Source organism: Mastigoproctus giganteus, chromosome 5 (genome assembly GCF_048544385.1).
Source record: "Mastigoproctus giganteus isolate SK-2022 chromosome 5, ASM4854438v1, whole genome shotgun sequence".
Classification (NCBI taxonomy): Eukaryota; Metazoa; Arthropoda; class Arachnida; order Uropygi; family Thelyphonidae; genus Mastigoproctus; species Mastigoproctus giganteus.
The window spans coordinates 204,555,386-204,569,650 of record NC_143579.1 but is presented as its reverse complement, the minus strand read 5'-3'; the positions used below and the strand labels follow the sequence as shown (position 1 = coordinate 204,569,650).

Here is a 14,265-nt window from a genome sequence, read left to right as displayed (position 1 = left end):
ATTTTACCAGAAAACAGAAGTAGAAGGGATAAGGGAAGAAGAGGAAAAGTTGGTTCTGAGTTTTGAATTGGACAGTGAATTGATGTTGACTTGTTGGGGCATGCATTCAGATTGGTTTGGAAGAGAGTAGGAGAAATTACATGTACCAATTCAGAACAGTGTCCATGGAAGTATGTTATTTGTAATGCATCTCCAGGGGTTCCCCCAACTCCACTGTGATGCAGAGTAGAGAGATCTTATAGGCGATTGGTCATTAATTAACCTGACCATTCTCTTTTGTATAAAAGCTTGAGAGAGGTTTGTAGGGGGGCACCACTCCAGATGTGCGAATAATATTCGATAGTAGGGCAGATTTGAGATTTGTACAAAATGAATAGTTGTTTAGAAGAAAAATAACACAAAGAGCAAAAAAGAAAACAGTTTTTATGCAAAGGATACTATTTGGGATGTGCTTAGAAATCATAGTAATCTGTAACAGAGATATGTGACCTTGTCTGGAAATCCAACTGTCATTGAAGATAAGCATAGGAGCACTAGACTTTTTTATGAAAAAAAAAAAAAAAAATCTAGTGCTCCTATGCTGAACTTTGGGGAACAACAGCATTAGTGAAAAATTAAAAATCACAGATTATACTGTTGGAGGAACCTATTTGCTGACGGATATACTGCAGCCATCAAGAGGTGTGCCTGGTCAGAAACAATTTGCAGATAACCTGTGGCACCTTACAGCCTTACTAGCACAGCCTCTCCTCACCATGAAAGGCCTTTCATCAGTAAAGGTTGAAGAAAAGTACTTATTCAATTCATCTGGAACATCAGCTGGGTTATCTATTGCAGCTAACAACAACCAAGTTGTACTGCTGTCAGCAAAAAACCAAGAAGGTACAGTTACAGTGGGCTCGGGAATAACACTGGAGGACTAGAAAACTGTGCCCATAGAGGACCAAAATATGGCAAAAACAGCACGAGTCTATGTACCCATCCTAGCAGGGCATCAAATAATGCAGGCTGGTAGTGGCAGTGCAATGGTTTGTAGTGTTTTCGTGGTGCTGACTGGGTCCTTTGTTACTGAGTGTTACTACCTTGTTCCACTGGTTAGTCTGTAGTTACTGACCAATCCAAAGGAATCCCCCCCCAACCGAGTCCAGTTATGCCCTCCTAATTAACCTCAATGGTTAAATGCACTCTCTGGCTACAACCCTCAAAAGTACTAGGTAAGGAAAGGTAAATATAAATGCAGCCATTATCAATCCACTGCAGGGTAGACGCCTTCTCAACGGTTCATATTACCACTTGTTACTACCTTGTTCCATTGGTAGTAACAAGTGGTAACACTCAGTAACAAGGGACCCAGTCAGCACCACGAAAATACTACAAACCATTGCACTGCCACTACCAGCCTGCATTGTTTGATGCCCTGCTAGGATGGGTCCACAGACTCGTGCTGTTTTTGCCATATTTTGGTCGTCTATGTGCAGTTTTCTAGACCTCCAGTGTTATTCCCGAGCCCACTGTAACTGTACCTTCTTGTTTTTTGCTGACAACAGTACAACTTGGTTGTCGTTAGCTGCAATAGATAACCCAGCTGATGTTCTAGATGAATTGAATAAGTACTTTTCTTCAATCTTTACTGATGAAAGGCCTTTCATGGTGAGGAGAGGTTGTGCTAGTAAGACTAGTAAGCATGAATTAGCAATTTTGAAATTTCAGAAGTTATTTATTGGAAAAACTTTCAAGCCTAAAGGCAAGTAAGACTCCTGGAGTTGATATCATATAACCTAGGCCTCCATAGCTGAGTGGTTAGGAGTGGAAGTGCAATAGCACATGCTCTTTGAGTAGACCAGGGTTCAAGCCCCTGACTACTAAATACGGTCAATCTGCCAATCTGCACTGGACCAGCGTGGCAGATTATGGTCCATTTCCCTCAACATGAACCGTTGAGAAGGTGTTTACCCTGCAGTGGATTGATAATGGCTGCACTTTACCTTACCTTACCTTACCTAGTACTTTTGAGGGTGGCAGCCAGAGAGTGCATTTAACCATTGAGGTTAATTATGAGGGCATAATTGGACTCGGTTGGGGGGGGGGGGAGATTCCTTTGGATTGGTCAGTAACTACAGACTAACCAGTCTGTAGTTACTGACCTTCATTGGTAGAGAAAATCTTGGAGGCAATGATTAGGAGTGTAATCCAGGAACATTTATATAGAAATGGCATTCTGAAGGACACATAGCATGGTTTTGTTAAGAGAAAATAACGTTTGACTAACAAACCTGCTAAGCTATTTTGTCCCAGTTACTCGTGAGCTGGATGCTCACGAGTAACAAATAGACTATGCTGAACAATTTCAGCATAGTCTATTTGGATTTTAGCAGGGCAGTTGACTTTGACTCATTTCCTTGTGGAAGATTACTGTATATGATCTAACATGTTGGATTTACTTGTAAGATTCTTAGATGGATTGCAGGATTGTGATTAATGGATATTTTTGGATTGGCATAATCTCAGAAGTGAGGTCCCTAAGGATTGGTTCTTGTACCTCTGTTGTTTCTGATTTTCATAAATAACAACAATGAATGGAGAACGGGTGTGATGTAAAAATTTACAGATGATGTAAAGATTGGGAGAGTCATTAATGATGAGTGCCAAGCAGTGCCAAATAAGTTATACACTTGGCAGGGCCTGAATTAAAAACTAGAGGTGGTTGTTGTTGTTGTTAGTTTGACTTTTAGGAGCATTAACAACTAAGGCCATATTGCTCCGGGGATATGCGGTGGTCACTCCCTGACCTTTCCACATCCTCCGTATTTGGTGGGCATAGGTTCGAACCCCGGTCTAATCAAGAAGCATGTGCTACGTACTGCTGCTCCTGCCCACCTGGCTACAGAAGTTCCAAACTAGAGGTAGAAAGGGATCTGGGAGTTATGATATAATGTTGGATATCGAGTTCTCTGAACAGTATAAACAGGCGGGCAGAAAAGCCCTTGGTGTCTTGTTGATGATTTATTGAACAATAGCCTTTAGAGATAGGGAGGTTATAATCCCACTGTATAAAACAGTTGTTAAGATCACACTTGGAATACTGTGTCCAGGTATGGAGACTTCATCTAAAAAACGAAATTCAGCTTCTTGAAAAGGTCCAAATGGCCATCCACTACCCACAAACTCATGAATTTCATCTGTCTATCTCTGTCATTGTCGTCCAGGTTTTCTTCTAGCCCCTTTTGAGTACCATTCTGTTATTTTCTTATGTCCATCTGTCACCATGTCTTCGAGCTATGTATCCTACCCAAGACCATTTTTTTTCTTTAGTTTTGATAAGAATGTCCTTTACTTGAGTTTGATGCCTAATCTTTGTTTTTCCCTTCTTATCTAACAGTCTGATTGCTAATATAATTCGTTCCATTCTTCGCTGTGTAGTTCTCAGCTTCTCTTCCATTCTTTTGGTGAGTACCCAAATTTCACTTCCATCAGTCATGGTGGGGAGTATACATTGGTTCATTATTTTACGTTTCAGACATATTGGGATATTGCTCCTCAGTATGTGACAATACTGTATTTCCTGAATGCTGTCCATCCAAAATTTATTCTTCTCTTGACTTCCAGCCATTTATCATTATTACAGCTAATGACTTGTCCGAGATAAGTATATGACTCCACCTTTTCAGTTACTGCTCCTTCAATCATTATATCCCTTTCTGTGGCATACTACTATTTCTTCTTCTTTATCTTTGCCTTCTTCCCACGTTTATATGGGGTCAGCATTTCCATCCTTAATTCTTTTCCTTCATTCCTCCCTATCCTGGGCTTCCTCTCTCCTCCATCTCCTTTTAAAGTCTCTGCCACCTTGTCCTTCCATCTCAGCTTACGTCTCTTCCTCTTCCCTATCACCTCCAACTTTTCACACCTCTTCCCCACATACTCCTCACTTCTTCATTCTACATGTCCAAGCCACCTCAACCTAGATTCCTGCATTTTTTCACTCAGATGCCCCACCTTAACTGTACCTCTGATGTAGTAATTTCTTATCCTGTCCTTCCTCGTCACACCACACATCCATCTAAGCATCCTCATCTACGCCACTTCCATCTTCTCCTCCTGGACCCTTTTAATCGCCCATGTCTCAGCACCGTACTTCTCTTCATTCTACAATTTTCTTTCTTATCACACAGCACCCTACTCATCTTTCTCCAGTTCAACCATCCACATTGCACTCTATGCTGTATTTCCGCACTCAATCCTCCATCACTCTCAACGTTCAATCCCAGATACTTAAATTTCAAAACTGATGGTAGCTTTTCCTCCTGCAGTTTTATAGAACTCTCATCTTCTCCATTCAATACCATATATTCTGTCTTTGTTCTACTTATCCTCATGCTTCTCTCTTCCAATGCTTTCCTTGGGATGGTTCGCACAGTACGATATCATCTGCGAACAGCATATTCCATGGTGCTCTACTCTTCACGTCTCTCACCAATACATCCATTACCAGATAAAACAGATATGGGCTGAAAGTTGATCCCTGGTGCAGTCCAACTTCTACAGAGAACCCCATGGCACCTCCGTAGTCAGGTGGGAAGGAGCAGCAGTGCGTAGCACATGCTTCTTGATTAGACCGGGGTTCGAGCCCATCACCACCAAATGCGGAGGATGTGGAAAGGTCAGGGAATGACCACCGCATATCCCAGAGCAATATGGCCTTAGTTGCTAATGCTCCTAAAAAAAAAAAAACATATCCAGGAGAGTGTTTCCAGATGAGGTCGGGATTTCTGTCAGCTACTCTATGGAGGTTCTTAGTGCTATTATTTATTTTTTCTTACATCTGTATCTGCAGGTAGAAGCTTTCGAGAACTTCTTTTCTGTATGTTTTGCTTGTACATAGTTTTTCAGGGTTGATTTTTACGGTATTAAACAGCTTTAGAGTGTTTGCTCCTAATGCTCCTAAAAACCAAATAACAAACAAACAAACAAACACAGAGAACACCTCAGTCATACCTACGCTACTCTTAACCTGAGTCACCGCTCCCTCATACATTTCCTTCACAAGCCTTACGTATAAGCCTGTGGCATATTCATTCATCATTACTTTTGTTTTAGCCATATTCATCTTTAGTCCGAAATCCTTACTAACTCTGCATAACTGATTAATATTTTCCTCTAATTCTTTGGGATCATGGCTTATGATCACAATGTCATCTGCAAATCATTTAGGTACTCTCCAACCACATTGACTCCTTTCTCTGACCATTCTAATTTTCTGATAGCTTCCTCAAGGGCAGCAGTAAACAACTTTGGAGATATTGTCTCCTTGTCCGAACTCCTTTTCAATTTTAAATTTGCTACTCTCTTTTTCTAGTCTAATAAAGGAGGTGGTGTTCTCATATATTTTCTTCAAAGTCATAATATATGAGGTATCTATGCCTTGTCTTTCCAGTGCCCGAAATATTGCCGTATGCTGTATGGAGTCAAATGCCTTTTCATAATCCACAAATGCCAGGCATAGTAGTGGTTTATATTCATTTGCTTTCTTCATTAGCTGTGATATTACGTGAAGGTGATCCATAGTTGAGAATCCTGTCCTAAAGCCAGCTTGCTCCTTCGGTTGATTCTCATCATGTATGCTTTCTAATCTGTTAGTAATGACCCTTGTGAACAAATTGTAAATGTGGGATAACAAGCTAATTGGTCTATAATTTCTGATTTATCTCCTTTCTTATGCAGTAAAACTATGATTACATTATTCCACTCCTTTTGGATCACACCTTTTCTAATGCATTTTGTGAAGAGTCTTGCCAATTTCTGTGTCATGTCTCGTCCTCCCAATTTTAACAACTCTACAGTAACTTCTTCTTCCCCCGGGACTTTCTGATTCTTCATTTTCTTCAGTGCATGTTCTACCTCATCAGGAAGGGCATCGGGTATGTTATGTGTGTTCGTAATTTGTGATCCATCTTCACCACTGCTGGCATCATTCCCTCGCTCCATTGTGCCGCCGTAAAACCTCCAACAACAACAACATTCCCTCGCTCCCTGTATAATTCTCTATAGTATTCTTCTGCTATTTGAAATATGCCTTCTCTGCTATTTATAAGTACACCATCACTATTCTTCAGTTTCAGTATCATTTGTCTTTCTGTATTCCTGCTCATGGCTGCTGATTTAAGTCCTTTGTTTTCCTACATGCTTGTTCTACTTTTCTTGTGTTAAATCTTCTTATGTCCTCTCTGAGTCTCTTTCTAATGGCTTTACATAACTCAGTATACTCAATTTTATCCTTGTCAGTGTTTATCTTGCTCTTCATTTGTCGTCTTCGGTTCATCATGAAAAGTGTTTCTTGACTTTTTTTTTTTTTTCTTTGGATTTCTTTTTACCTATAGGTTTCTTGGGCTTTATCACTTACAGAAAGTTGTAGTATTCCTCGTCGATACCTTGGTCCTGAACAGTCTGCAAAAGCTCAAGCTTGTTCTTAAGTTCCAGTACATACTGCTTTTTCTCCTCTTCTGTTATCTCAAAGACCTTATTATTTACTCTAGTCAGTTTTATTTTTTCTTTTCTTTCATCTATATCAAGTGTTCACCCTTTCCTTGAAAAAAGTGTTCATTACTGACATTCCTTGAGATTCTGCAAATTCCACAAGTCTTTCACCTCTTTCATTTCTTTCACCAATTCCCAAATTTCCTATGTTTCCCCTTTCTGTGCTGTTTTGTCTCTTTCCAACCTTATCATTGAAGTCCCCCATAATGATAGTGTAGTGGATTTTCTGCTCACCTAGAAGACTCGATTTTGGTGTTCATTTCTTCAACCTCTTTATCGTCATGGCTCAATGTTGGTGCATAGATCATAAATCATTCCAGAACTAGAGCCATTAATGCAAATTACAGTGGAAGAGGTTTAGAGTAGGTGGTAGAAAGTTTTCTTCAGGTCAGTGATTTGTTGTACTGGAACAAGTTGCCTCTGCAGGTAGTTGAGGCTGACAGTTTTAAGAAATTCAGTGGTCAGCTGGTTAGTTACCTGTTTGAGGAGGAAAGCACATAATTTGCCATTTTTTTATCTACGTTTTACTTTTTTTTTTGTTATCTGAATTTGAACATTCTTTTAAATATTTAAAAGAAGATTCAAACCTCTTTTAAAAGGATATTCAGGCCACCTGTTTAAATACTAACTTAAATTTTCACATTTTAAACTTTTAAACATCAATAACTCATTAGATTTGAGTGGGTCAGAGGGATAGTGGACCAAGTCACTTTAAAGTAGTGTTGAAAAAAAAATCAACATTTGTGTTTGAACCAATAAAAAATTCATTGTTAGATAAATTTAAATAAATTATGTCATAGGAATTTGAAATATTTATCCTTGAAATTTAGGTTTAAACCAAAAAAATGGACTTCATTCACTTTAACTCGAATATTTTCCCACTTCCATAGAATACAAAGTTCTATTTTTATTATTTAGGATTGAATGGATGATTAATATCACTTTTTCTTTTACCAATACTGTTTTATTTAAACAAATAATGTATTACTGAAATTAAAATCACAATTTTTTTGCACAAAACAAAAAATAAATAAAAGTGGGTACTTTTATTAGTCATACGTATATTCATGCATAATTTGAGACTCATCCTCAAGCACTTCAGCAGATCCAGTATTCCGTTCCACCGACAACTTTTTGTAGAAACTATGGTGACAAGGAGGAATATAAAGCAATAACGAAACCATATCTGCTTTCTTTGCACGTCAGTCTTTGTATAGTTGATTTTGTTTAACTTTCGCCAATGAAGATAGAGGCCTACCAATGTTCTCTTTTTAAGTTAAAACAGTTGTCAGGCTCCTTGCTAATGTTTTTTTTTTCTGTTGCTTATGGCCTTTTCTAGAGGCTCTGATGACAAAAAATTATTGTGCTTAAGTTCAGCTACTTTAAATGGTGGGTCTTTTTTCTTTGAGTTTTTTTATTATATTGATCCAGTTGTCAAGGCTGTATATCAAGGCGCCTCCGTAGCCAAGTGGGAAGGAGCAGCAGTGTATAGCACACGCTTCTTGATTAGACCGGGGTTCGAGCCCGTCACCACCAAATACGGAGGATGCGGAAAGGTCAAGAAATGACCACCGCATATCCCGGAGCAATATGGCCTTAGTTGCTAATGCTCCTAAAAACCAAATAACATAACATAATAACAGCTGTATATCAATGAATGTTTCTACTAAACTTTTCTATAACTCTGAAATCAGCATCATTTGGTAGGTGGTAGTGACCAGAAACCATGAATACTATGTCAATTTTATTGACTGTCATAGAAGGGTTATTGCATAACTTCAGTAAATTAAGCGCAATCTTTATATTGCAGTTTTTCTCCCTGAAAGCATCACAATAGAGAGTAATGTTGGTGCATTGGCTAACGTTATCTTATAAATGCTTTGTAATAACAGTCAAGATTTTTTGAGACCCTCTTCCACACATACATTACAGAGGGTCCAGATTTAATTGGGTGGACACCACAATTGTATATGTACAAATTTCTCTTGTAATAAGTGATGGATGTGGTTAGTTTTCGAAATGCAAGGGGTTTTTTGCAAATCAAAAGTGCAAGCATAATAATTGTCAGAAACCTTGTCAGCCTCTTTCTGTAAGTCAATTCTCATGTTGTCAGCTTCAGAAAGATGAAGCCATTTTTTCAGTTTGTATTTGTGCCTTAATTCCAGGATCTGCTTCCTAGTTTAATCTAATATTCCATGCGTCACACTTCTTATATGTGTCTTTGTAGGGCACTTTAAAATACAGGTTATACTTTGTACGTACTTTGAACATAAACATCACTGCTTCCACTGGAAAATGGTTTGTCATCAGACAAAGTTTCTTCCATTACTATCAATAAAAATAATGAGAGAATCAAATGCCCAGTAACTAAAATTAATTAGACAATATTTATTTTGACAATAACAATCCACTTTCAATGATTCAAAACATTATGGAGAGGTAACTGCATGGTTATAAACAAGGGGACTTGGTTCGCTTTCTTGCTGAATTTCATGCAAGATGGACTTAGCCCACTATAACAACAAACACTGTCAGATGTTCTTCAACATTATAAGGCATCACTGCTCTCTGTTAGCCAGCTAAAGAACTAAGGACTTGGTCTACATTTTCACTGAATAAATATTGGCTTGAATGGACTTAGTACGCATGCAGTCTGATTTGAAGAAAAATTGGACTTGGTTCCCTTTACTTCTGAACTACCGATTTATTCGGCAGTGAGAAGTATATATATACATTACAAAAAATATGGTGCCTCTGTAGCCAGGTGGGCAGGGGTAGCAGTGCATAGCACATGCTTCTTGATTAGACCGGGGTTCGAGCCCATGACCACCAAATATGGAGGATGCGGAAAGGTCATGGAATGACCACCGCCATATCCCCGGAGCAATATGGCCTTAGTTGCTGATGCTCCTTAAAACCAAATAACAACAAAGAAACAAAAAATATATATATGAATAAAATAAAATATATATTTTTTATTTTGTGCATGTGTGTAGGTAAATAGATTAAATACATGTGAAAGTAGGAGTGCTGACCTGACAGGTGTAGCTACAATGGAAAAAATTAAAAGTGCCTGAAAAATAAAAGCAGATTACCTATAAAATTATATAAATAAAATTAAATAAAAATATATAAATGGTACTTAATGCTGCAGTTCCTAAGATTTTAACTATGTTTTCAAAGGTTGGCAGCCAAAACCAAAGGAAGCACAGCATACATAACAGCCTGAGAAAGCAGGCAAATGCCCGTTTTTTCAGGCTGTTATATATCATAGCCGACCCAAGAGAAACCAAAAGAAAATAAAAAACAAAATCAAAATAATACTAAAATAAAGTGTAAAAATAAAGCTAAATTTAAAACCAGTTGATTCCAGTTAAAGAAAAACCTTTTAAAAAATGATTCCAGTTAAAGAAAAAAATAGCAATCAGCCCTACCCGAATATTAACAAAGAAAGCGAAATATCAGGATGAAAGAGAATAGTCGGGATACGACAACTTATTGCTGAGTGAAGTGAACATAACAGGGCTATAACAGAGACTCAATAAGTACGCCAAAAGTTCCCAGCATATTTATAACGGCTAAAGTAACCCCAAGTATAGGGGAAAGAGATGTGAATTGATCAAAGTTAACGTACAACTGTGACGGGGGAGTAGGCAATTAGACAAATGAGCTAGCAAAGGGAAGAGATAACTAGGACAAACAAAGTAGCATAGAAAGCCTCTAAACTTTGTAGTAGAAGAAGAAAGAAGTGATAGCAGAAAAATAGTATCTCGAATATTGCTTTCGGCCAGCCTGATCGCACACGAGATATAAGATATAGTGTATAAGAACAGAAAAATTAACTGGAAGAAGGGAATGCAGTGGTGGTCGGACAGTCTGGGATTGCATAACCCGTACCTAAAGTAGGTCATTGGACGTAGGACTGTACATAGGCCTCATGTGTTTAAGTCAGTAATGGTATTGTTTTTACAAATATGCAACAGAAAAACATCTACAGAGAACAATAAAAATGACAAACAGTTAGCAATAACCCCATAGTTAGCCAATCCGTGGGCATACAGATGTGTATATATGATGTATACATTTGCCCGCTTTCTCTGGCTGCTACGTATACATCATAACAGAGACATTGCTTATTGCTGTGCTTCCTCTGGTTTTGGCTGCTGACCCTTGAAAATGTAGTTAAAATCTTAGGAACTGTAGCATTAAGTACCATTCACATATTTTCATTTAATTTTATTTATATAATTTTATAGGTAATCTTAGGTAACACTTGTTATGATGAACCGAAGGCGAAAAATGAAGGGCAAGGTAAACACTGACAAGGAAAAAATTGAGTATACTGAGTTATGCAAAGCCATTAGAAAGAGACTCAGAGAGGACATAAGAAGATTTAACACAAGAAAAGTAGAACAAGCATGTAGAGAAAACAAAGGATTTAAATCAGCAGCCACGTGCAGTAATACAGAAAGACAAATGATACTGAAACTGAAGAATAGCGGTGGTGTACTTATAAACAGCAGAGAAGGCATAATTCAAATAGCAGAAGACTACTATAGAGAATTATACAAGGAGTGAGAGAATGTTGCCAGCAGTGGGGAAGATGGATTGCAAATTAGCAACACATACAACATACCCGATATTCTTCCTGATGAGGTAGAACATGCATTGAAGAAAATGAAGAATCAGAAAGCCCTGGGGTGAAGATGAAGTTACTGTAGAGTTGTTAAAATTGAGAGGAAGAGACATAACACAAAAACTGGCAAGGCTCTTCACAAAGTGCATTAGAAAAGGTGTGACTCCTAAGCAGTGGAATAATGCAATCATAGTTTTGCTGCATAAGAAAGGAGATAAATCAGAAATTGGAAATTATAGACCAATTAGCTTGTTATCCCACATCTACAAGTTGTTCACAAGGGTCATTACTAACAGATTAGAAAGAATACTTGATGAGAATCAACCGAAAGAGCAAGCTGGCTTTAGGACAGGATTCTCAACTATGGATCACCTTTACGTAATATCACAGCTAATGGAGAAAGCAAATGAATATAAAACACCATTATGCCTGGCATTTGTGGATTATGAAAAGGCATTTCACTCCATACAGCATAAGGCAATGTTTTGGGTACTGGAAAGACAAGGCATAGATACCCCACATATTATGATTTTTAAGAAAATATATGAGAGTGCTACCTCCTTTATTAGACTAGACAAAGACAGTAGGAAATTTAAAATTGAGAAAGGAGTTCGACAAGGAGAAACAATGTCTCCGAAGCTGTTTACTGCTGCCCTTGAGGAAGCTTTCAGAAGATTAGACTGGTCGCAGAATGGAGTCAATGTGAATGGAGAGTACTTAAACCATTTACGATTTGCAGATGACATTGTGGTCATAAGCCACGATCCAAAAGAATTAGAGGAAAATCTTAATCAGCTATGCACTGTTACTAAGGATTTTGGACTAAAGATGAATATGGCTAAAACAAAAGTAATGATGAACAAGTATGCCACGGAAAGGGAAATAATGATTTGAAGGAGCAGTAATTGAAAAGGTGGAGTCATATACTTATCTGGGACAAGTTATTAGCTGTAATAATGATAAATGGCTGGAAGTCAAAAGAAGAATAAATTTTGGATGGATAGCATTCAGGAAATATAGTCACATACTGAAGAGCAATATCCCAGTTTGTCTGAAATGTAAAATAATGAACCAATGTATACTCCCCACCATGACTTATGGAAGTGAAACTTGGGCACTCACCAAAAGAATGGAAGAGAGGCTGAAAACTACACAACAAAGAATGGAACGAATTATATTGGGAATCAGACTGTTAGATAAGAAGAGAAACACATGGATTAGGCAGCAAACTCAAGTAAAGGATATTCATATCAAAACTAAAGAACTAAAATGGTCTTGGGCAGGACACATAGCTCGAAGACATGATGACAGATGGGCTAAGAAAATAACAGAATGGTACCCAAGAGGAGCTAAAAGAAAACCTGGAAGACAAAGGTGGAGATGGATAGACGAAATTCATGAGTTTGTGGGTAGTAAATGGATGGCCAGTGCTCAAAACAGAAGGAACTGGAAAGTTGCTGGAGAGGCCTTCATCCTGCAGTGGATTGAAAATGGCTGATGATGATGATAATCTGCTTTTATTTTTCAGGCACTTTTAATTTTTTCCATTGTAGCTACACCTGTCAGGTCAGCACTCCTATTCATTGCTTATTTAATCTATTTACCTATTTTTCATTATGGTTGCTGTGCACTTCTGCTATTACTACCAGTTACCCGAATTCATAATCCACTATTATTTATTATATATAATTATTAGACATTCCGTTTTATCATTAGAACTTATTATTATTATATAAATATACATATGTAACATAAATTTACATAAATATATACATACAGGGTGTCTCAAAAATATTGGTACAAACGTTTAGGGGAGGTAGGTAACATCTAAAGGAATGTGAATCGCATAGGAACCCATAACCGGAAATTTCACGGGATGGTAGTAGCAGAGGCACAAGAAGCAGAAATGACACAAGACAGTAATTAGTGGCAAACATTTATTTGACGTAATATTAGCAATGGAGTATGAGATGGATGCATTTCATGATGTTACAACAGATGCTCGAAGGTTCCACCATGAGACACAATGCATGCATGACACCGATGCAGCATAGATTGGTGGACATGGTCGAACACACCTGGAGTTTCTTTGACAGTAGCAGCAGCACAGACGAGTCTTGCCACGAGATCCATTTCCACCCCCACAGGCGATTCATAGACAATAGATTTGAGGGCCCCCATAGAAAGAAATCAAGGCTCGATAAATCAGGTGAGCGTGGGGGCCAGGCAACGGGTCCAAATTCATCGACGCCCAAAATGCCTGTTCAAATGGTCACGAACACACTTTCAATAATGGGCAGGTGCCCTGTCATGTTGAAACCAAATGTTGCGTCTCACATTTGCTGGAACATCGTCAAGTTACCCTGGTAGAACTTGTTCAAGAAAGATCCGATCCTTGAGAAAGAAAGATCATGCGGGATGGTAACAGGTATGGGCTGACTAAGCAGTCACTGTTCATACCTGCCCGCACACGTCAAAGACTGAGAAAACCACGTCCGGAAGAAAAATAAGCAAGGAACGTGTCTCAGCATTGCTGTGTGCAAATGCCGACGGAAGCCATATGTTAAAAACTGTCATCGTTAGGAAAAGCAAAAAACCATGTGCTCTAAAAAACATTGTAGTAATGGATGATCTACCGATACACTACTACAATTCCTGCAATGCATGGTTTATCATGGAAATAACAATGGATTGGTTCCACAAGAAAGCTGTGCCAGAAATCAGAAGACATCAAATTGAAGATTTGAAAATCCCAGAAGATGAAGTAAAGGCCTTGGTTTTGCTAGATAACGCACCAACCCACCCTGACATTGACAAACTCGTCAGTTGAGACAAGAAGATTTGGTGGCAGGAACATGCACGACATCTCTTTTCCAGCCTATGGACCAAGGGGTGATTTACAAGGCAAAGTGGCTCTACAGAAAGAAGTTTTTGAGTGAAGTCCTAGAAGTCGAAGAGCCACTAGTTGGTGAAGAAGACAGAAGAGGACAACAGACATTGAAAAATTTAAAGTCGTACAACTTAAAATCTATGATTTACAACTTTGCTGATGCTGAAAAAGAAATCAATTCAAAAACTTTGGCAAATTCATGGAA

The 14,265-nt window shown here is 38.3% G+C and overlaps 1 protein-coding gene across 1 annotated transcript in view; it reads left to right on the top strand.

Moving 5' to 3' along the window:
* Positions 1-14,265, top strand: part of rogdi (rogdi atypical leucine zipper) — a 129,958-nt gene that overhangs the window by 72,248 nt on the left and 43,445 nt on the right. The window lies entirely within an intron of this gene.